General features: G+C 38.7%; 1 protein-coding gene across 6 annotated transcripts in view; it reads right to left on the reverse strand.

Annotated features, from left to right (window-relative positions):
- Positions 1–23,061, reverse strand: part of ADA2 (adenosine deaminase 2) — a 160,528-nt gene that overhangs the window by 71,606 nt on the left and 65,861 nt on the right. The window contains exon 1 of one of the 6 annotated variants that reach the window (XM_072650146.1): positions 18,132–18,386. The exons of 4 other annotated variants lie outside the window; for them this stretch is intronic. The gene's annotated coding sequence lies outside the window, so the exon portion shown is untranslated. Of the gene's footprint in view, positions 1–5,901; positions 5,992–18,131; positions 18,387–23,061 lie in introns of those variants that run through there. One more of the 6 variants, XM_072650148.1, reaches the window with a different exon arrangement.

Here is a 23,061-nt window from a genome sequence, read left to right on the forward strand (position 1 = left end):
GGGATGAGCCCACCCTGAAGCCAAATGATTGGTGAGTCTCAGTGATTCAGTCACTCAATGATTGATGAGTATCTGCCAGGGAATTTCCATTTCTTGAGATGTCCCAGCCATGCTGTTCACTTTTCACTGCTGGTTTATCCTCTGGTCTGCCTCATCTTCTACACCAGCTGCCTGGCCCTATGGGGGTGATAATCTGCCTGAACTAATTCTTAAATAATTAGTATATTCCCTTTTTATCATGTTAGCCACTGTCCAGTGATTCTGAACTCTTAGCTATCACTGTATGAAGCTCATTCCCCATTCCTTACTACCAACTCCCTTGTTTCTATTCTCCTCTAGTCATCTCTCCTCTTCCTAGTGTCCCACTCCAGGTCTACTCAGCTGTTCCAATGTGCTTTCTGGAGTGCCTGCCCCACAGGTAACAAACTAGGTTTCATCCTAAACCTTCTTTCTCCCTCCTTTGATCTTGTGCTCACTGGGACCTGGAGTCCTCCTAATGATAGTTTTCCTGGCCACATTTTCCAGTGCTGGTTGCATTTCCACTCATGTACCACCACCATCACCACTAACATCACCATCACCATTACCACTCACTCCAATTTCTCCACTTAAGGTAGGGGAATTGAAATACTCTTTGAGATCAACTGCCATTTCCAGCCTTTCCCTATACCACCATCACTCAGTAACCTCTTTGGGCTGAGTTTAACAGGTTTTTATCCACTGTCCCATAAGTAGCCTACTGTCAATTTAGTGCATTACAATAGTAGAAAACAAAATCAATTCTTATCCCCTCTCTACTTGTTCCTGGTTCATTTCCCTGTTAATCCTGATCCTGAGTTTTAAGACAATTAAAGGATATTTTCTGATTTTTCTTCACAAATTAATAGGAATCTCTATCACAAAATAGTTATAGGCTTTCATCCTAGTTTACTATCTAAACTGGAAAAAAAAATTCTTTTCCTATAAGAAATACTTCTGATTGAGAGAAATATTTCTTATCTCCCTTAATATCAACGTGCCCTACCCAGTCTCATAGGCTTAAATAAACCTTAATGTTTCTGGTTATACAATTAATTAATAGTGTAATAAAAAGGCATACTTAAATATTTCAACTATGTATCACAGTGAAAAAAATCACATCTATCACAAACGCTAATTTTCCTTCAACTCTGGAAAAGCAGTCCTATCATTCAGCTCTCTCAAGATGGCAATCAAAGGCTTTTAAGAATTCTCTTTAGGATACCTTCTTCACAGCATGAGTTCAACTCAGTCTTCTCAGGAAATGTCTCTTCAGTGTTTCTCAAAGATAAGTTTGCTCCATCAATCTATACTTTTCTTTGTACTTCACATAATCTCTTTCAGCCATAACAGTTTATGGTCTCCAGATAACAGTTAAACTATAACTTTCCTCAAGATTCTACTACATTTTAATAAAGGCCTCATTTCTAGAATATATAGAGAACTGACCCAAATGTATAATCATATAAGTCATTCCCCAATTGATAAATGGTCAAAGGATATGAACAGGCAATTTTCAGAGGAAGAAATTAAAGCTATCTATAATCATATGAAAAAAATGCTCTAAATCACTATTGATTAGAGAGATGCAAATCAAAACAACTCTGAGGTACCACATCACACCTATAAGATTGGCAAACATGACAGAACAAGAAAATGATAAATGCTGGAGAGGATGTGGGAGAGTTGGAACACTAATTCATTGTTGGTGGAGCTGCGAGCTCATCCAACCATTCTGGAGAGCAATTTGGAACTATGCCCAAAGGGCTACAAAAATGTGCATACCCTTTGACCCAGCAATATCGCTACTAGGACTATATCCCCAAGAGATCATAAAAATGGGAAAGGGTCCCACATGTACAAAAATATTTATAGCAGCACTCTATGTAGTTGCCAAAAACTGGAAGTCAAGGGGATGTCCATCAATTGGGGAATGGCTGAATAAATTATGGTATATGAATGTAATGGAGTACTATTGTGCCATAAGAAATGATGAATAAGAAGACTTCAGAGAGGCCTGGAAGGACTTATATGACCTGATGCTGAGTGAAAGGAGCAGAACCAGAAGAACTTTGTGCACAGCAACGACCACAGTGTGTGAGAGTTTTTTCTGGTAGACTTGGATTTTTGTAATAACGCAAAAACTTCTTATAAAAAAAAAAAATCCCAAAGGTGGTTCTCAAGGCAAAATGCCTTCCACACTCAGAGAAAGAAATATGGAAGTCACTCACAAAATGTAGCAGATCATGTTTGTGTATGTGTATGTGTTTGTGTATCATGTTCTGATTTGTTATACGATTTCTTTCATTTATTTTAGTCTGACTACATAGCATGACTATAGTGAAAATATACTCAATAGGAAAGTATATGTAGAATCTATACAGAATTGTATGCAGTCGTGGGGAGGGAGGGGGGTAGTGAGGGGTAGGTGGGGGGGGATAAAATCTCAATTGTATCCAGTGATTGTTAAACATTAAAAAATAAAAAAAAATAAAAAAGATTCTACTACATTTTAAAGATAATCTCTGTAGGAAAAATTTTTGATACTGATGTTACACTTCTCCCTCCAGGAAAAATATTTTTCAGTTTCTAGAAAATCATTAGTAGAAAATCAAATACACTTTGTTATTATATATAATAAACATATTACAGTGCAAAGCTCTACTTGACAAATTAAGTATTCAAAATATAGGATTCCAAATGTCTTAGTGTAGTTTTAAGCTTTATATAACTTCAGAAGTATAAATGCGCAAACTTACAAAAAATATTACCTGAAAGATTAGTTATTTAACATTTTAAAATATTGACATTCCTTATTAAAATTCAACACATCCACCATCTTGTGCTATATACATCACTCTAGTCAGCTGCTATTCGGTGACTGAAAGGATTGCATTTGTAATCCTAGCCTAATGATCATCCAAAGAAAGAGGTTTTGATACATAGATGACAGTTTTGACATGACCCCACTAAAAAAAGTCTAATGGAAGCAGATCAGAAGACAGAGGTGGCCAATCCACCAGTCTGAGAAAGTGTCATCCAGAAACTCTCACACACACAATGCATAATGACAGGGTGCTCCACCTTATTAAAATTAAAGTTTATTATTTTTTAAAATCACAAAACTAATAAGTGTAATAGAAATAAAATAAACTTTCAAATGATGTTTTGCTAAGCTTGTAGAATTTATACTTCTGAGGTTATTAAACTTTTTAAATGTATGTATATGCATATATATAATGCCATTTATTACATTCATACAAAATGCCTTACAATATAGATTGCTCTAATGGGGTCACAACTCACAGTTTAAGAAGCACTGAAGGGGTTGAGAATGGGAAAAGTTTAAGAAGCCTAGCATTTAGATCAGGGGTTGGCAGATAACTGTTCACCTTAAATCCCACTAGGCAAGTAAGCTAAAATATTTAAAAATGTAAAAACCATTCTCAGTTTCCAGGTCAAGTTTGCCTTCAGCTCCTCCAGATCCAAAGAAAAAGATGCTATCTTGCAATATATTCCGATTGCTTTGTGTATGATTTTCTGCCTAACTTAGACTAACTAAATCAGCACCTAAGGTCAGGAACCATTGTCATCTACTTCTCTATGCCTCATGACATAGTCATACTCTGAGACAGATAGAGAAATCAAGAACCCAAAGTTAGAAGGTCTCTTTTCTATCATAGGATTATAGATTAAGATCTAGAAAAGTTATCAAAAATCACCTAGTCCAGAGGTAGACCTCAAGGCCACATATGGTCCTCTAGGTCCTCAAGTGTGACCTTTAGATTGTATCCAAACTTCCTATTTGAATTAAATCAAAGGGCTGCACTTGAGGACCTAGAGGGCCACATGTGGCCTCAAGGCCTCATGTTCCCCATCCCTGACATAGTCCTTTTTATAGGTAAGGGAACTGAAGCTCAAGAAAGGTATGTTTCTTGCTCAAAGTCATACAGGTCATCAACAGCAAATTTGGGATTTGAACACAGATCCTTCAATCCCCTCATTTGATAGCTAAAGGAGACTTGCCCAAGATCACACAGGTGGTAAGGAACAGAACCAGGTCCTCCAACTTCAAAGTTGGCTCTCTTTCTATTAGAACACACTGCTTTGAAAGGTTTAGTTGGAAACAGAAGGATTGGTGAAAAAGTAAAGGGAAGGGAATATAGGAATGATTTCCTGAACATTGGATCATAGCACTCCTAATCTCAGGGTATATCTAACAGCCAGGAAGAAATCTCCTAAACTTTATTATGTAGGAACACAACTGAGCTTGCAAAATCATTGACTTTTAAACATTTGATTTCAATACTCCTGCATCACTATAGCATAAAAGGAGCTACGTAGGTTTCCACACCTGACTGTGGTAATTTTACTGGGTTGCAAAGACTCTGAGAAAGTAAATTTCCATCCAGGGCAGTTTAAAGGAAGAAATTAAAATTTGGAAAGCCAAAATTAGCCAATGTCAATGCCTTAAAATGTTAGGTCTGAAAAAGACGTTAAAGATCATATACTTCAACCACTTCATTTTATAAATAGTAAAAGTATAGCCCAGAGAAAGGAAGTGACCTGTCTAAAGGTACAAGGCATATTACAATGGATCCTGGACTAGAACTTAGGTGTCAGGACTGCTATCTAGTCTGTTTTTCCATTCCACCTTGTTCTCTCTTCCAGTGTACCATAAGCTTCATCCACACGGAGGCAATCTCCCAAATCCTTTTATCTCAACTCACTTATCATACTGGCCCATGCTCATTATGACTTACACCTTCGCATGTTCATTATGGCCTACACCTCCACTTTTCCCAAAACTACTGTATAGGGGAGAGTACTGAGATAGCAGCAAGCTATGATTGGCTGCAGGAAACAGGAAGGCAGCAAAAGACTGCATTGTAGACATCTGTAAAAGAGGCATTTTCATTTCTTACACTGTCCTGACCAGCAGGCCCAGTGCCAGCAAATCAAAGCCTTTGTCAACAGAGAGCCCTGGCTTTGTGTTTCTTGGATTGGAGAGACAGGGAAACAGAGAGAGAGACAAACAGAGACAAAGACAGAGACAGACAAAAAACAGAGAAACAGAAAGAGAAAAGAGAGCACACACATGCCAGAGCAAAGAGTAAGGCCTCTGGAAATTCTGACTCTCCTCCAGGGAAAGGGAGTGAAAAGAACAGACTTCTAGACTGTAGAAGCTCCAGCAAATCTTCTGGTTTAAACAAACAAGAATAAATACGATTGAGAAACAGCCAAGGGGCAAAATGAAATTACACTCTAATTAAATAGAACTGCTTCCCAGATATTTGTGTGATGACAAATGTATGCTCCCCGGTCAGTATGCTTTATGAACGTGGTTTTAAAAACATCAAGGCACACTAAGCTGCATCTCAACTTGAGTTACAAAGGGCACTAAATGAAAGACAGGCACTGAGGCATGAAGAAGATTGATAGGAGCCACACAGGGCTTTGCCTATTAGCAAAATAAATCCAAGTTGGGCTGGATTGAAAGGAAGAACTCCAGGGACGAGGGCACGGAAGGGAAAGCTACCAAGATCCCCACTCCATTCCTATTGGCCAGCTTGAGGCAGAGAGTGAGGTTAATGCAAGGGATGTGGTTCATTTGGCCCCCAAAGATTTGCCACTTTATATATGGAAGTGTACTAGGCTATGCTCTAGGGGGTTTATGTGGGCATATGCCAGTGTGCACTCAGAGGGGGTGCCCAACCTGGATATCTGCTTAGGCACAGACCAGAGCATGTGGGAAGGCAGCATTGCCAGGGTATTTGCATAGGCACAAACCAGCATATGCATCAGAAAGGAGCACTGCTGGGCAGGGAGCAGGGCTTTACCTACATTAATCATTCTCTGGTAGTTCTGCTTGGGTTTACGAACCTGTGGCAAAGGCAGAATAGGCCAGTAGGCCCCCTGGCTGGGCTGTTTTTTCTCCTCCCAGCTGCTTCTGTCTCTCTCGGGCTCCTGGACACAAAACAGCTGAGCAGAAAAACAGCCAGCCACCTGCTCCCTCCTCGCCCGTGATACCGCCCCAGTCCCCAAGTCCCACCCCTTCTTCAGCTCACTCTCTCCCTCTGTTCCTCTCTCAAGCCAAATTTCCCCGGAGCAGCAGCAGCAGCAGCTGAAGCTCTCTTTCCTCCTGCAATATTCCCTAGCTCTTCCATGCTCCTCCCCCAATGGTCAATGAGGAATGTGCTCACAGAGCTGTCTAGTCACAGTCCTTCTCTCAGAGTTCCCATCCAACAAAATAGTTGTGCTTCCTTCCCCAAAGTGAACTCTGGGGTCCCCAAGAAAACGGACTTGTTGGCATCAACTGTCCCTATCTGCAGCCGCAGAGTGTCCAGCAGCTTGACCCAAGCTTGATTCGCTCTCCAGGCACAGGAAGGCTGGAAGGGGTTAATATATAACTGTGCAGGAGGCAGCCATAGCCCAGCAGGGTTCCTAGCTACAGAGCCAGTGCCAGACACAGTAAAAGGGAAGGGAAGTAATCCCTGAAAGGAAAGAGTACATGGACTCCTAGAATGGAGGTCAAAGAGTCCAGGAGGCTAGAGGCTAGTTTGTACAGCAGCAGGACCTGAAGTGCATCCTGGGAGTGCTGGCTCTCTCCCTCCCTCTCTCTCCACACCCTACTAATTAAGTTCTTTTTCAAAATAAAGGTTGTCACAACAGACTTGGGGTTTGAGAGTCAGAAGCTCTCAATTGTTGCTATTTAATAGGTCCCTAGTGCCAGGCGGTAGCAGGCCCCACAGATGTACCTAAAGCAAGGGTTCCCTTTTTTCAGGTCCTGTGCCCCCTGGCTTTTAGTAAATTTTCCCATGTTGCCTATTTAATATTGAAAGAAATAAATTCCACAGTTTATTATGTGCATGTACATAAGAAGTAATATAAAAAGATTAACTTTAGTAGGATAAAACGAGTATTTACCAAATATTCCCATACCCCCTGATAAGCTTGTCCTATATACAAGTACCCTAGATTGGTAACCACTTTTCTAAAATGTCTAGAACAGTAGTGTTCAAAGTTATTTACTTATTCATTTAGAAGTTTTTATTTATTTTTATATTCTATATTTTACATAATATATAATAGATATGTAATCTGTTCTATATTTATAGATTTATTTTTGTTTATAATATGTGTATTAATACACTAATGATTACTTTATAAAACTTATACAAAAAATGGAATTTTAAAAGCATGAGATAAAGCTGAAGTAATACTTGATTCTAGGATCATTAGGAAGACATTAGAATTTATTAAAGCAGTAGAGTGAGGTGATCAGTTCTATAATTTAGGAAAACCATTTTGACAGCTTTATGGAAGAAGGATTGAAGAAGAGAAAGACTTGATTCAGAAAAGCCAATTAGGAGGTTATTGCAATAGTCACAATGACAGAGCTGATGAGGACCTGAAAGCAGCAGCTGTGTGAGTAGAGGAGATAGATTTGAGTAATGCGGAGGTAAGAGACAGATTATGGCAAATGGTTGGATGTGTGGATTGAGGAAATGGAGAAGAATCTGAAGTTGAAGATGACACCAAGATTGTAAGCTTGGATGACTGCAAGGATAGTGATACTCTCTGCACTAATTCTGAAATTTTACAAATGGATGAGTTCAGGAGAAAAGATCTTGGAATGAGATATGGGATCTGTGATTCACGGCTACTCACCTTGTGATTTACTGTGTCCTACCCAAAATGAAAAGAGAGGGAAGCTAGGTCGTTACTCATGGGACACTGCCCTGGCAAGAAAAGCCTTCCCTCCAAGGAGCACCTATCAAAAGCCAGGATATGATCTGAGGGCCAAGGAGTTGGTATGCTAGAGGGATTGGAATTTTCCCAGTGACACCTACTATACATGCCTAGGTACCAATTAGGTTTTAACAAAAAAAAATTAATAGCAACATTAACCTCTTTATAGTAGGTTCTGTATGTAATATAAAACTTGGTACTCTATCTCTCTTAAGAATTTACATTACTATTTGTATAAAAGTAGCAGCATAGTATAATGCAAGGGTTGGTAAACTCCAGCCCATGGGCCAAATCTGGCCAGCCACCTGTTTTTGTATGAACCATAAGCTGGGAATGTTTTGACTTCCTTTTCTTAATAGCTTGAAGACCATGGAAGAACAGGCAGCAGGCCAGATTTGGACTGTACGCTATACTTTGTCAACCCCTAGACACTAAAATGGAAAGAACACTGAACTTCGTGGTGCCAGAAGCTCTGGGACTGAGGTCTAATTCCCTCAGTTTACTTGGTTCAGGGACCATAGGCCAGATAATTAGCCTTTTTAGACTATCATTTTCCCCATGTGTAAAATGGGCATAATGATGGTGGTGCAATGAGGTGTGCATACTCAGACCACCTAAGATGGCATCATCCATGTTGAAGTTCCTGAATAGCTGCTTGGGAGCCTGGAGGACTGGAACATGCATGGACATTCCATTTTTGCCTGTCATGAATTGGAGAGTAGTTTCCTCCCACTGGCACATAGCCAGAACTGTTGGTGTCTTTTAAATGGCTAGAGACAATAGGAGTCATGTGACCAGTAACATAGAGTATAAGACATTCTCTCTGATCCTCACTACCTTTCAAAACTCTCCAAAATAAGAATTATGCACAAGAAGTAAAGCATTTACAGCTGTCTGAAGAGGTGGTTAGGTGGCATGTGGCACGTGGCACATGCTCCAGGGCTGGAGTCAGGAAGATCAGAATTCAAATCCATCTTCAGATACTTACCAGGCAAATCACTTAACTCTGTTTGCCATTTCAGTATCTTTGCCAAGAAAACCCCAAATGGGGCCACAAAGAGTCAGACATGACTGAAATGCCTGAACAGCAACAGACAGGCTAAGATACCAAGAACCCACACAAGGTAATGAACTGATGAATTAACAGTAGAGAGGCAACCTTAATACTTCATGAGCTCACTCAGGACAGTCATCCTCACCAGGTCCCACAATCTGATCAGTCTGCCCTTGGGACCCACAGGTTTATGCTTTGGGATTCAATCAATAATTGCCTTGCTGCTGCTTCAGCGGCTGCTGCTGCTACTGCTGCTACAATCTCTACCAGCACTCCACTCTCACCCCTGCCCTTTACCTTCCATTCTATGACAAGAAGCAGTAGACTCAACTCTGCACCTATGAACCCCCTACCTTACAGAAGATATGGAGGTATAGGAAATTGGAAGACTGCCTGTACCTGAGGATGAATGCAGCAGTGTTGAGCCAGAGAGAACTAAAGAGTAGAGGGAACCAGTCAGGTGCCATCATGTATGGAAGGCTTCTCAAGGCCAGAAAGAAAGGAGACTAAAATCCAGCCAAGGCCAGTTTTGTCCCTCCAGAAGTCACCTGAGGCAGGGACTGAGGCCCATGAAAAGTGAATTCCCCAACATGGGAAGAGGCTTAGATAGCTTTAAGGCCTAATCCTCAGGTATCCATACTCAAAGGGGAAGGAATCAGAAAGTAAGCAATAGGGGAATATAAGGAATAGGAGGGAGATTGAAATTACCAAAATTCTCCAGAGGGAGAAAATTCAGTTAACAACTTGAGCACAAGCAGAGAAATCTACTTTGAGGATATTGAGAAGGGAAGGTGGCTCTGGGGCCATAAAAATATGTCCAAATATCTCTGAATAAATATTGCAAAATGAAGGAAATGAATCAATACCTGATGAGGTAGAGGATTCTAGGATTCCCAAGAGACCATGAAAGCTCAAGAAGATGTTCCCAAATGGTTCAAGAGAGAAAGAAGAATTATAAAAGAAGAATTTCTAGCCTGCCAGCAGAAATAATTGGCATAATAGGAAAAACTTGCATCCATGATGGTTAATATCTCCAAAGAAACAAAAGAGAGAACTGATTAAGAATACAAATACCCCAAAATGATGGACAATCTGGAAGAAGAAACTTTCTCTGGAAAGCAGAAAGGGATTGGTAGGAAAAGGCCTCAGAAGAAAAAGGGTTAAATCTTACAACACTGTGTCTACAGGTGAATCAATGTTTTTTGTGAGATTAAACTTAATGATGGGAGGGAGCATAAAAGAGAAGAGGGGAAGAAAACAACATGAGTCTTATACTGTAATCAAGTCAATGGTAAATAATGAAGGGAAAATAACTCCTGTAGTCTCTCAGGAAGGACTATGAGAGAACAGATGAGGTGGAAAGGGGATCATTTTAAAAACAAACATATCCAAAACCATCTAATTATATCAATAGGTACAGAAAAAATCTTTGATAAAGTACAACATTCATTTTATGATTTAAAAAATATACAGACAGAGAGGGATCTTTTTTAACATCATAAAGAACATCTACCTAAAACTAAAAGTAAGTACCATATAGAATGGGGACATGCTAGAAGTTTTCCTAATAAATACAGGAGTAAAGGAAAGATGCCCATTTTCCCCTCTATCATTTGATACAGTTCTACAAATGTCAGCATTAGCCAAAAAACAAAAGAAAGAATTAAAAGCTTAGAAACAGTCAAAGAAGAGACCAAATTCTATTTGCTGACACTATTTGCTGATGATGTAAAGGTATACCTAGAAAATCCTAGGGAAATAGAAAATATACTAATCGAGACAATGACTTCAGCAAAATTCCCATCTATTAAATAAACCCACAAAAATCAATATTTCTATGTAGTTATCATAACAAAACAATAAAAAACTATTTAATAATACAATCTGAGTCAATAATGTAAAAGGAAATTCTATTTAAAATAACTACAAATCCATAAAATATGTAGGGATCAATCTACCAAAGCACACAAAACACTTGTGCAGATTCAATTACAAAGTACTTTTTTAAAAAAATAAAGAACAGTTTAGTAGAAGGAGGAATATTCAGTGCTCACAGCTGGGCTATGCTAATATAATAAAAATAACTAAACTTCTAAAATTAATTTACAACTTTATGCTACACCAATCAAATTATCAAAGAGATACTTTATAAAACTTGATAAAATAATAACAAAATTCATTTGGAGAATTCAAATTATCAAAGGAAATAATGAAAAATATATGGATGCAATCTTAAACTATATTATAAATCAGCAGTAATCAAAATTGTTTAGTCTTGGTTAATAACCAATGAAATAGATAGCTATAACAGATTAGAAAAGAGACTGTAGACAGAATAATCAGAAACAAAGGTTCAATAAACCAGAAAACATAAATTACTTAGGAAAGAACTCCCTATATGATAGAAACTTCTGGGAAACTGAAAAACAGTTTGGCAGAAATTAGACGTTGAACAATACCTTATGCCTGCCATATTCCATAATAAATTCCAAATGGATATGTAATTTTTTTTTAATTTTTATTTTTTAATGTTTAACAATCACTGCCATACAATTGAGATTTTTATCCCCCCCCACCTACCCCTCACTACCCCCCTCCCTCCCCACGACTGCATACAATTCTGTATAGATTCTACATATACTTTCCTATTGAGTATATTTTCACTATAGTCATGCTATGTAGTCAGACTAAAATAAATGAAAGAAATCGTATAACAAATCAGAACATGATACACAAACACATACACATACACAAACATGATCTGCTACATTTTGTGAGTGACTTCCATATTTCTTTCTCTGAGTGTGGAAGGCATTTTGCCTTGAGAACCACCTTTGGGATTTTTTTTTTTTATAAGAAGTTTTTGCGTTATTACAAAAATCCAAGTCTACCAGAAAAAACTCTCACACACTGTGGTCGTTGCTGTGCACAAAGTTCTCCTGGTTCTGCTCCTTTCACTCAGCATCAGGTCATATAAGTCCTTCCAGGCCTCTCTGAAGTCTTCTTATTCATCATTTCTTATGGCACAATAGTACTCCATTACATTCATATACCATAATTTATTCAGCCATTCCCCAATTGATGGACATCCCCTTGACTTCCAGTTTTTGGCAACTACATAGAGTGCTGCTATAAATATTTTTGTACATGTGGGACCCTTTCCCATTTTTATGATCTCTTGGGCATATAGTCCTAGTAGCGATATTGCTGGGTCAAAGGGTATGCACATTTTTGTAGCCCTTTGGGCATAGTTCCAAATTGCTCTCCAGAATGGTTGGATGAGCTCACAGCTCCACCAACAATGAATTAGTGTTCCAACTCTCCCACATCCTCTCCAGCATTTATCATTTTCTTGTTCTGTCATGTTTGCCAATCTTATAGGTGTGATGTGGTACCTCAGAGTTGTTTTGATTTGCATCTCTCTAATCAATAGTGATTTAGAGCATTTTTTCATATGATTATAGATAGCTTTAATTTCTTCCTCTGAAAATTGCCTGTTCATATCCTTTGACCATTTATCAATTGGGGAATGACTACATTTGGGTCAGTTCTCTATATATTCTAGAAATGAGGCCTTTATCCCCGAGCTTAGCTGTAAAAATTCTTTCCCAATTTACTACATCCCTCCGGATTTTGGTTGCATTGGGTTTGGTTGTGCAAAAACTTCTCAGTTTAATGTAATCAAAGTTATCCATTTTGCATTTCATAATGCTTTCTATCTCTCCTTTAGTAAAGAATTCTTCCCTTCTCCATAGATCTGATAAATACACTATTCCTTGCTTCTCCAGTTTATTCATGGTATCAATCTTTATACCTAAATCATGTACCCATTTGGACTTTATTCTTGTGTACAGTGTCAGGTATGGGTCTATGCCTAATTTCCGCCACACTGTTATCCAGTTTTCCCAGCAATTTTTGTCAAACAATGAGTTCTTATCCCAGAAGCTGGGGTCCTTGGGTTTATCAAACAGAAGGTTGCTATATTCCTTGCCTACTGCGTCTTGAGTGCCAAGTATATTCCACTTGTCTACCTCTCTGTTTCTTAGCCAATACCAAGTGGTTTTGATAATTGCTGCTTTATAGTACAGTTTGAGGTCTGGTAGCGCTAGGCCACCTTCCCAAGCATTTCTTTTCATTAGTCCCTTTGATATTCTGGACCTTTTGTTTTTCCAAATGAATTTTGATATTATTTTATCCAGCTCTAGAAAGTAATTGTCTGATAGTTTAATTGGTATGGCACTAAATAAGTATATTAATTTAGGTAGAATTGTCATTTTTATTATATTAGCACGGCCTACCCATGAGCAACTAATGTTTTTCCACTTACTTAAATCTGACTTTATTTGTGCAAATGGATATGTAATTTTAACATTTAAAAAATCTATTTAAAAAAGAAGACAAATAGATAATGCATTTTTTCACAGGTGTGGATAGGAGATATAGTCTAACCAAACAAGAGACAGAGGGAATTATAAAAGATAAAATGGATACCTTTGATTGTGTGTGTTCGTCCTTCGTTGCCAAAAAAGACTATGCCAACAGAGTAATAATGACATGACTTGCACTTGACTTTGTTTTGAGTGAGGGAGGGTTGTGCAGGTCACCAGCCTCACTTCTCCTCCAGAACCATCTGAATTCAGTAACCCGATATTCATCAGGATGACTGGAGATGACCCAGGATGAGGCAACTGGGGTTAAATGACTTGCCCAAGGCCACACAGCTAGTGAGTGTCAAGTGTGAGATTTGAACTCAGGTCCTCCTGACTCCTGCACTGTTGCTCTATCCACTGCACCACATATCTTTGATTACATGAAACTGAAAAGCTTCTGCACAAACTTAATGTTCCTAGGATATGGTGGGGAAAGGTTTAATGAGAAAATATTTTTGCATTGAATTTCTCAGATAAAATTTGGTATCTAAGATATATAGGCAACTAAGAGAGAAAGAAAGAGACAGACACAGAAATAGAGAAAGAGAACAAAAGTCATTCCCTAATAGTTCTCCCAAAGAATTGCAAATGCAAATCAAAACAGCCCTAAGGTTTCACCTCACTTCCAGAAAATTGGCAAATGACAAAAGATGTTAATAATCAATACTGAAGGGGTTGTGGTAAGATAGACACACTGGTGCATTGTTGATGGAACTGTAAAAGTGGTGATATGACCATTTTGGAAATTAATTTGAAATTATGAAAATAAAGTGGCTAAAATATCCATACCCTTTAATCCAGAGATTCCACTATTAAAAATGTACTATTATAGTTAAATTATAATAGTATATTATGTTATAACAATATAAGCATTATATGCTACATTATGTATTATAGTATATTATAATATTATATAAGCATTTACATATTAACATTATGTATTATAGTATATTATAATATTGTACAGGCTACTGACAAAAAGAAAGGCCCTGTATAGACCTGGATACTTATTAAAAAAAAACTTTTATGATAGAAAATAACTAGGAATAAAGTTGATGTTCATCAATTGGGGAATAGCTTAACAAATTATCATAAATGCATGTAATAGAATATTAGTGTACAGTAAGAAACAATGTGTTGAATTCAGAGAAATATGAAAAGACATATGGGAAGAAGGAACAAAGGAAGGAAGGGAGGAGAGAAAGAAGGAAGGAAGGAGGGAGAAATGAAAGAAGGAAAAGGAAAATGGAAAGAAGGAGGGAGAGAGGGAAAAGGGAAGAAAGAAAGGTTAAAAAAAGGAAGGGAGGGAAGAAAGGAAGGAGGGAGGAAGGGAGGAAATCAACATTTATTAAATAGTTTCTGTGTGCCAAGCATTGTGCTAAGTACTTTACAAATTTTTCTCACTTGATCTTCACAACATTTCTGGGTCATAGGTACTATTATTATCCCCATTTTACATTTAAAGAAACTGAGGTGACAGTAGTTAAGTAATTGGCCAATAGTCATATGGCTTTTAGATGTCTGAGGCCAAATTTGAACTCAAGTTTTCCTGAATTCACTCTATCCACTCAGCCTGAACAGATACAGAGTAAAGTAAGCAGAACCAAGAAAATAATAGACAAAATGAAAATAACGTAATTCAAATTTATATTGCATTGTCTGGTCTTTATTATTACTGCATTTTAAAAATATGTGAATGCCTATGATGATATTTCTTTAACCATATTACTAAGCAAATGGCTGTGTTTAAAATGTGTCTTCGTTGTTCATGGCTGGTTTGAGTAAATAGAAACATCTTTGGCGACTCAAGAATTAAAGTGGTGAGTGGAGAAAGCACATATTCTTCCACAACTAGGCTTAATCTAGAACCTCAGAAGAGTTTGACTGTAATGGCTTAATGGTGGTCCTCTTCAGGAACTAAGCCAAATAACAAAAGATCTAGACCAGGGGTGGGGAACCTGGGACCTTGAGGCTGAGGGTTCCCCAACCCTGATCTAGACTATCAAGGAAATGATGAAAAGAATGATGAAAGGGGAAAAACACTTCCAGTTCTCAAATTATATCAAAAAGCAACGTTCATCAAAACCATCCATTACTGGTTAAAGAACAGATTGATCAGTGGAACAGACTAGACAAAGGGAGGTTCAGAAACAAATTCAATAATCCAGTGTTTGACAAAGTAGAAAACTAGTTACTTAGGGAAAGACCCCTTATTTGATAAAAACTGCCGGGAAAGCTAGAAAGCAGTCTAGTTGAAATTAGGTTAAGACCAATACCTTATACCACATACATTCTAATTAGATATAAGGTCTTAATATTTTTTTTAAATCATACTATTAAAAAATTAGAAGAGAAACATATTATCCCTACCATACAAACATAACATACCTCTCATGGCTATCGGTAAAAGATGTTCTTAAGAGCATATACAATGTTTCACACCAATAGCCCCGCATCTCTTCATTTTTCTCAAGTCTTCTCTAAGTCCAAGTATGAGTCTAATTATAATCATGATTAGTAGTAGCAAGGAACTACTGTTTTACATCCGGATTTGTTCTGTTTACTGTTCTGAATGTCACCAATAAAAAAGAACTAGTTTCTGAGGTAGAAATGAAGAAAAATATCAGAGCAAAACTGCATGTGCAAAAATAGTTACAGCTGCTTTTTCATGTTAGCCAAAAACTGGAAACTAGCAGAGTGCCTCCTATTGGGGAATAATTATATAAACTGTGGCATAAGAATGAAGTGGAGTATTGTTGTGCCATAATAAATGATCAAATGGATAATTTCAAAGGAAACTGGGAAGATTTCTATGAACTGATATAGGGAAAACAGAGTATAACTAGGAGAACGATTTATACAATGACAATAAATCAAAGAAAAACAACTTTGAAAGGCTTTTGGACTCTGATCCACAAAACGACATACCAAGAGTCCAGAAGAATGAAGATGAAACATGCCCCTTATCTGCTGATAGAGCAGTAACACACAGAAACGCAGAAAGTGACCCAACATGGCTAATGTGGGAATGTGTTTTGCTGGACTATGTAGCTATGAATTAATTGAAGGCTTTATTTTTTTTTAATGTGTTCAAAGGGGGTGTAAAGGGAAAGATAGATTAATTCTTCAAATACTTGGTAAATGAAAAATTTTCATGTTTTAAAAATAAAGCTTATTCAATCATATTGTTTTCACTGAAAAAAAATTAAGCCATTTGTGGGTAGGTGCTGATTTTTCTTTGTATCCTCAGCACTTAACACGGTACATAGCACCTAGTAAGCACTTCACAAATGCTTGTTGATTAATTGATTAATAATATTTCAGTGAGCACAAAAATGGTACTATCAATAAATAAATAACATTTTAGACATCCAGGTATGCAATGGATAAAGCACTGGGCCTGGAGTTGGGAAAATCTAAGCTCAAATCTAAGCTCCTGCTCTGTTTGCCTCAGTTTCCTCATCTGTAAAAAGGGAATGATAACGGTGATTCTTTCCCAGGGTCTTTGTGAGGCTCAAATGAGATGATGATTATAAAGTGCTTAGTACAGTGTCTGGCATATAGTAAACTCTACATAAATGTTAGCTATTATTAAAATATTATTTACCTCACTTTATGCTTTTATTATTTCTTTGATCCACTGAAGTATTCAAATATGTCCGTTTATAGATTTGCATATGGATGCAATCAATCAAACATTTATTAACTGCCTCTTATATATCAAGAATTGTGCTAGGTACTAGAGATACAAAGACAAAAATGTATTTAAATTAGTCCCTGTTCCTATGAGCTTACTCAAGAAATCCCTCTGGTCTACAGTCAGCTGATCAGGATTGCACTAAGCAGCAGAAGACAGCTGTACATCAAGAAAACGTTTGAAGGAATCCCCCAGGAAAAGAGAGAATGCTGCCTACAGGACTGGCATACATGCCAATGGCCTTCCCTCTACATCTAGCCAAAATGGAATTTTCTGATCGTCCATAGTACTTATTAACGATACCCTACATTTTGGCCCTAGATAATTTTTAATTGAAAACTTTGTTATTTTTGTCCACACCTTTCACAAATATAGAGAATTCCTTGGTATAAAAACTCCTTCCACCAGTACACCAGTAGCTTAAGGTCTTAAAGAGGTGCCTGGGGCAATGAGAAGTTGGGCAAGCTGCCCAAGGTGACAAAAGTTAACATCAGGAAAAGGACTCAAATCCAGGTCCTTCGAACTCCAAGGCCATACCTCTAACCATTCATCTGAACTGCCCCTCAGCACTGCTTTACACTACACACAAACTGTTTCAGAGGTAATTCCTGTTCTCCCAACCCACCTGCAAGCTTCCTGAAACTGGAGAGTGAGTCATAGGCAACTTTTATACCCCTCATTACCGTACCTAGCACTTTTTCCAGTGACAAAGCTTGCTCCCCAAGTATTTGGTAAACTAAATGGGAAAATTCACTACTACTGCTACTCCTAACTTGAAAAAAAAACTATTGGGTAAAAATGGGTCTGAATTTACTGTTGAAAACTAGCCCTTTCAAGTCATCCTGGTCAGTTATTTCCCTTTAAGCACATAGATTAACCATAGAGAATGACTGCTTTATTCATTTCATATTTTTGCTGCTGAATGAATTATATTTGCCTTTCACCCCCATTCAGAATGGCCCTGTCATGGGGGAGGGGAGGATTGCAAGGCAGGATGGACAGTCTTTTCACTTGGGGGTGGGGGGACTGAAGTAGTGGAAGAAGGTGGGCTTGCAGTAGGCAAATCCCTAAGTGGAGCCAAGTGTCCTCCAAGTTGAATTTGCTCTCCCCCAATAGGCAGCGGATTCTCTTGGCTCTCACAAGGCAAATAAATAACTCTGGAGACACTAAGAGTACTCACGGTTCAAGCTGTGCTCAGCCCTTTGTGCTGACCACGGAATTTAGACTCTCTTTAACCCTTTTTCTCTGTTTCTTTCTTCCTCCCTCTGTGAAAGGACTCCCTAGTAGAGAGTCTCAGGTTTCAGATTCTGGGTCCCCAGGAATTATGAGTTCTTTTTTTTAAACTCAGATTACACTTTCCAAGGAACTCCCAGCCCCACCCATCTGGTACAGGAGTGAGAGGCCAAAGTGACAGGGCACTTCTGGAGCAGGTCACTCAGCAGCTGTTTGCCAGAGAGCCAAACAAAGTCCAGAGGAGGTATTTTACTGCCAGGGCTCCCCTTCCTCTTGGTACAGTCCTTCCAAGTCCAGGGGGCTGGCTGCTGGCTACTGACTGCTGGCTCTGCAGGGACCAGAAATTCTGAGGGTGACTGCCTGGCTGCCTTTTCAGAGAAGCCATTTAGACATGGCTTCTGGGCCATAGATTCTCAAACTTTGCATTCTGAGCTTTTCTACCCACAGAGAACAACAGAGGGGAAAAAGGGGGAAAAGAAGGTTGGTTTGATTGTTTTGAAATTTTTTTTAAAAAATAGGACTCCCTTCTCTTTTGGAGAAGCAGAAGGCAAAGAGATTGGAGGGAGGGAGAATGGGGAATGATTTGAAATATAGAAGAAATAGATAAACTCAGGAGCCTTCCCTATTACCTCTGCTAGCCAGGGAGCTAAGACAATAAGCATATAACACAAAAATGGGGCCTAGTTGAAAAAGTGGAAAAAAATCCAAAAAATATTATTTATAGAGTTAGGTAAGAGCTAAGCAGTATCAACAGTATTACCAAGGAACATTGAACCCCTGTTGTATGCAAAGTATATACAGTACCCAGCTCTGCTTCAGAGTTTTATCTGAGAGAAATTATTTTTCTGGAACTGGTAATATTCACACAGGGCATTCCAAATATAAATGATGAAATGTGGTAAAGTGGTAAAGAGCTCTAAATTTGGAGTCAGGATCTAAATTCAAATTCTTTCTCTGCCACTATTACTACCCATGTGACAGTAGACAAGTAATTTTATCTCTCCAGGTCTCAATTTCCTCATCTGTAAGATAAAGTAATTGGAACTAGATCAGAAGTGGGGAACCTGCAGCTTCAAGGCCATATATGGCCCTCTAGGTCCTCAAGTGCAGCCCTTCAACTGAATCCAAACTTCATGGAACAAATCCTCTTCATAAAAGGATTTGTTCTGTAAAACTTGGACTCAGTCAAAAGGCTGCACCCGAGGACCTAGAGGGCCACATGTGGCCTTGAGGCTGCAGGTTCCCCACCCCTAAACTAGATCAATTCTAAGATCTCTTCTGTCTCTGAATACTATGACTGGGTCTGTGGGGAAGGAAGGACATGACATTCCATCAGCTCCCTCCATCAGTCTCCCGCCTGAGTCTAAGGGGAGGAGGGGGAAATTGCCTTTGCCTCTTCTAGTTTCCCAACTGCACACTGTTGCATAACACGCTGAGATGTCTGTACTCAGACACTGAACCTCTAAGGATATTGATAACCTAACTGAATTCATGGCTCAATAATTAACAAGCTCCTACCCCATCCACCATCCCCAGGCAAATGATTCTAAAACACTGGTTGTCATCATTTGCACCTCATTCCCTTATTCCTATCCTTCTCACTCCCCCTCCACACCCCCAATCTCTTACAGTAAAGCTACTCATTGGGCTCTCCCACTGTGCTCTTAGGAACGTCTGCTCCATAAGTAGCAACCTTCGTTTCATATCAGAATTTTTTCCTTTTATGCTCTGCCATCTTCTTGTACTCACTGACACCTGGCTCCCTCCAGATGGATGACAGCTTCCTTGGCAACCTTTTCCAGCACTGGTTGCATTTTCATTGAGTTGCTCCTCCCTCATTACCCACTCACTGATGAAGCTGAAATACTCTCCATTCTCTGCTGCAACTTCCCTTCTCCACCTCTGTCTCCTTTACTCAGTAACCTTTTCTCTTCGGAGATTCGCTCATAGTGGCAAAGAATTGGAAATTAGGGAATACTCATCAATTGGGAAATGGTTAAAAAAGTTGTGGTTTATGATTGTGATGGAATACTACTGTGCTGAAAGAAATGATGAGGGAGATGGCTTCAGAAAAATCTGGCATGAATTGATGCAAAGTGAAGTGAGCAGAACCCAGAGAATACTACACAGAAACATCAATAATGTAATAATGTTCAAATGTAAAAGACTTAGCTACTCTGATCCAATTCCAGATGTCCAATAGGCAGTTGGGAATATGAGACCAGACGTCATCCAAGACAATTTCAAAGAGAAAGAGAGAGAACTGATGAGCTCTGAGGGCAAATTGAAGCATATTTTTTCACTTCATTTTTCTTGGGGTTTTTTGTGTGTTTTCTTCAACATGGTTAATATGGAAATATTTTTTACATGACTTCATATATATAATTGATATTATATTGCTTGCCTTCTCAAGGGAAAGGGGAAAGGCAGAAGGGAGAGGGAGAATTTGGAACTCAACATTTTAAAAATTAATGTTAAACAATTTTGATGTAATTGAGAAATATTTAAACAACAAATAAAAATATGTTTTTTAAAATAGGAAAGAGATTTACTCAATCTACATTTGCCATCCAGCTAAGATTACCTCCTGACCTCCAATTCAGTCTTCTTTCCTCAATAAGTTCAATGCCTGACTCAGTCTTCCTCTGTTTCCCAATTCCTAACCTCATACTAGGGGACTTCACCACCCCATCTCAGCTACACACAGAGATGGTCATATTTTTTTATCTCACTATTCCTCATAAATGTTCCACTTCCAAGTTTATGAACTCTGAAATGTCATTATCGGATTATAGTCTATTGTCAAACCACATGAAAAGGAGAGGGACCCTGTGTATTAGCAACTATCCTAGCATACGAGGTAAGCTGCTACCATGGGTTTTTTGATCTGCTTTTCTGAAGGAAAGACAGCTTCCAAGAGGTCCACAATCTTCCTTTAATTAAACAATGCAGATAGATAAGTAGAAAGAAGTGAGTATTCAAGAAAGAATCCAATAGACAGGGTTCCAACTGTCTAAACAGAGTAATAGATACCTAATCACTAGACCAGAGAGCACCAACATCTGGGTTCATAAAGCTGGGGAGCTCCTTAACAACAGCTACCCAGAGTCTCATCTGGCCAAATCACAAAGAAACATTCTTCCTGTGAATGAGCCCCAAAGTAAAATACAAATCTCCCAATATATATAGTTTTCAACTGACAGGCTCAGAGGTAGAACGTACCACAACCCATATGACTCAGTGCCAAAAGGTGTGAAAACTTTCCTGCAAGCAAGCCTCCCCTTAAGCAAGTTTCCCCCTAGACAAGCTTCCCCCTTAGGCAAATCCCCCCAACATAAATCTCTCTGAATCACTTAATGGGCTCTATGTGATTCAGGATGCTACAGTTGTGAACTGGGCTGGAGCTCAAAGCAGCAGGACATGCATAATTCAAATACCTTTAGACCTAGGAACAAGTTTTTTCCAAGGGAAAAAAGGAATACATGTGGTCACATAGGCCTATTAATGGACAGGGAAGATGTTATATTCCATTAACCCTACACACTGTTCTTCATCTCTAAAGAAGATTAGATCTAATCCTCTCACTCCTCAGTTCTTTCCCAGGCCATCTCCCCTGCTATGGCTATACTCCCACTCCCCATTTTGACTCACTGGTGAAGCAATTCAGTCCTATACTATCCTCTTCTCCCCAGTACCTGGTCTCCTTATCCTTGTGGAAATCTTGCCCTGCCAAACCTTAGCTTTGGATTACTGCTACCATCACACCTTCACTCCTATTCACCAGATACTGAACACAGTTGGAGAGAATCACAAAACAAGGTTGACTGTGTCCATTACAAATATATGTTATATATATAGCCTCATTATTTATACCTCCCTAATCAATTCACTATTCCACCTACCAAATTTTCCAAATCTTTTCATCCCACCTCAAATCTCACATGGATTTCTCTTCCCTCTTATTTTCTTAGCTAAGTAAATTGTTTTTATATTTTCCTGAAATAAGGTCATTCACTAAGAGCTCCCTTTTTTCTGTTCCTCCTCATCTCACATCACTCAAATGCCTTCTTCCAACACTATGTCCTCCTTCATCCCTGTCTCACATGAAGAGATTGTCCATGTCCTTGCATAAGTGATACCATTGCATCCTCTCTTCTCTAATAGACTGTTCCCTCTATCATTCCCTACTCTTTCACTAATATTTTGTCCCTCCATGTCTACTGGTTACGAGCTACTACTTACAAACAGGCCAATTTCTTCCTCATCCTCAAAAATCCTTGCTTAATCCTCATATCTTCCCCTCCTTTTGTGATTAAGCTCCTAGAGAAAGTTCTTAAAAAGTATCTCCACTCCCTCTCCTCTGAATCTCTTCTGAATTCTTCTTTCTGGCTTCTGACCTCATCACTCAGCTGAAACTGTTTTTTCCAAGTTACTGATGGTTTTCTAAAGGCATTTTAGCAACCACATTAGCACTAGGGTATGCTAAATCTAAAGGCCTTTTCTTAGTCCGAATAATTCTAGACTTCTCTGTGGCCTTTGACACTGTTGATCACCCTCTTCCTGATACTCTCTAGGGTTTTGTGACACTACTCTCTCCTGCTCCTACCTGACTAGCCCTCACTAGTCTTTTCAGAATCTTCATCTAGGTCATACCTCCTAAAGACAGGATTCCCCAAGAATCTGTCCTGGGCCATTTCCTCTTTTCTTTCTATACTATTTCACTTGGTTATCTTACCACCCTCCATGGATTCAATTATCATTTCTATAAAGATTATTCTCAGATCTACTTGTTCAGCCCTAACTTCTACCCTGACCTCTGGTCTCACATTCCCAGCTACCTATTGAACATCTGAAATTGTATGTCCTAAACTCAGTGT

This window comes from Notamacropus eugenii, chromosome 3, assembly GCF_028372415.1.
Source record: "Notamacropus eugenii isolate mMacEug1 chromosome 3, mMacEug1.pri_v2, whole genome shotgun sequence".
In the NCBI taxonomy this organism is placed as follows: domain Eukaryota; kingdom Metazoa; phylum Chordata; class Mammalia; order Diprotodontia; family Macropodidae; genus Notamacropus; species Notamacropus eugenii.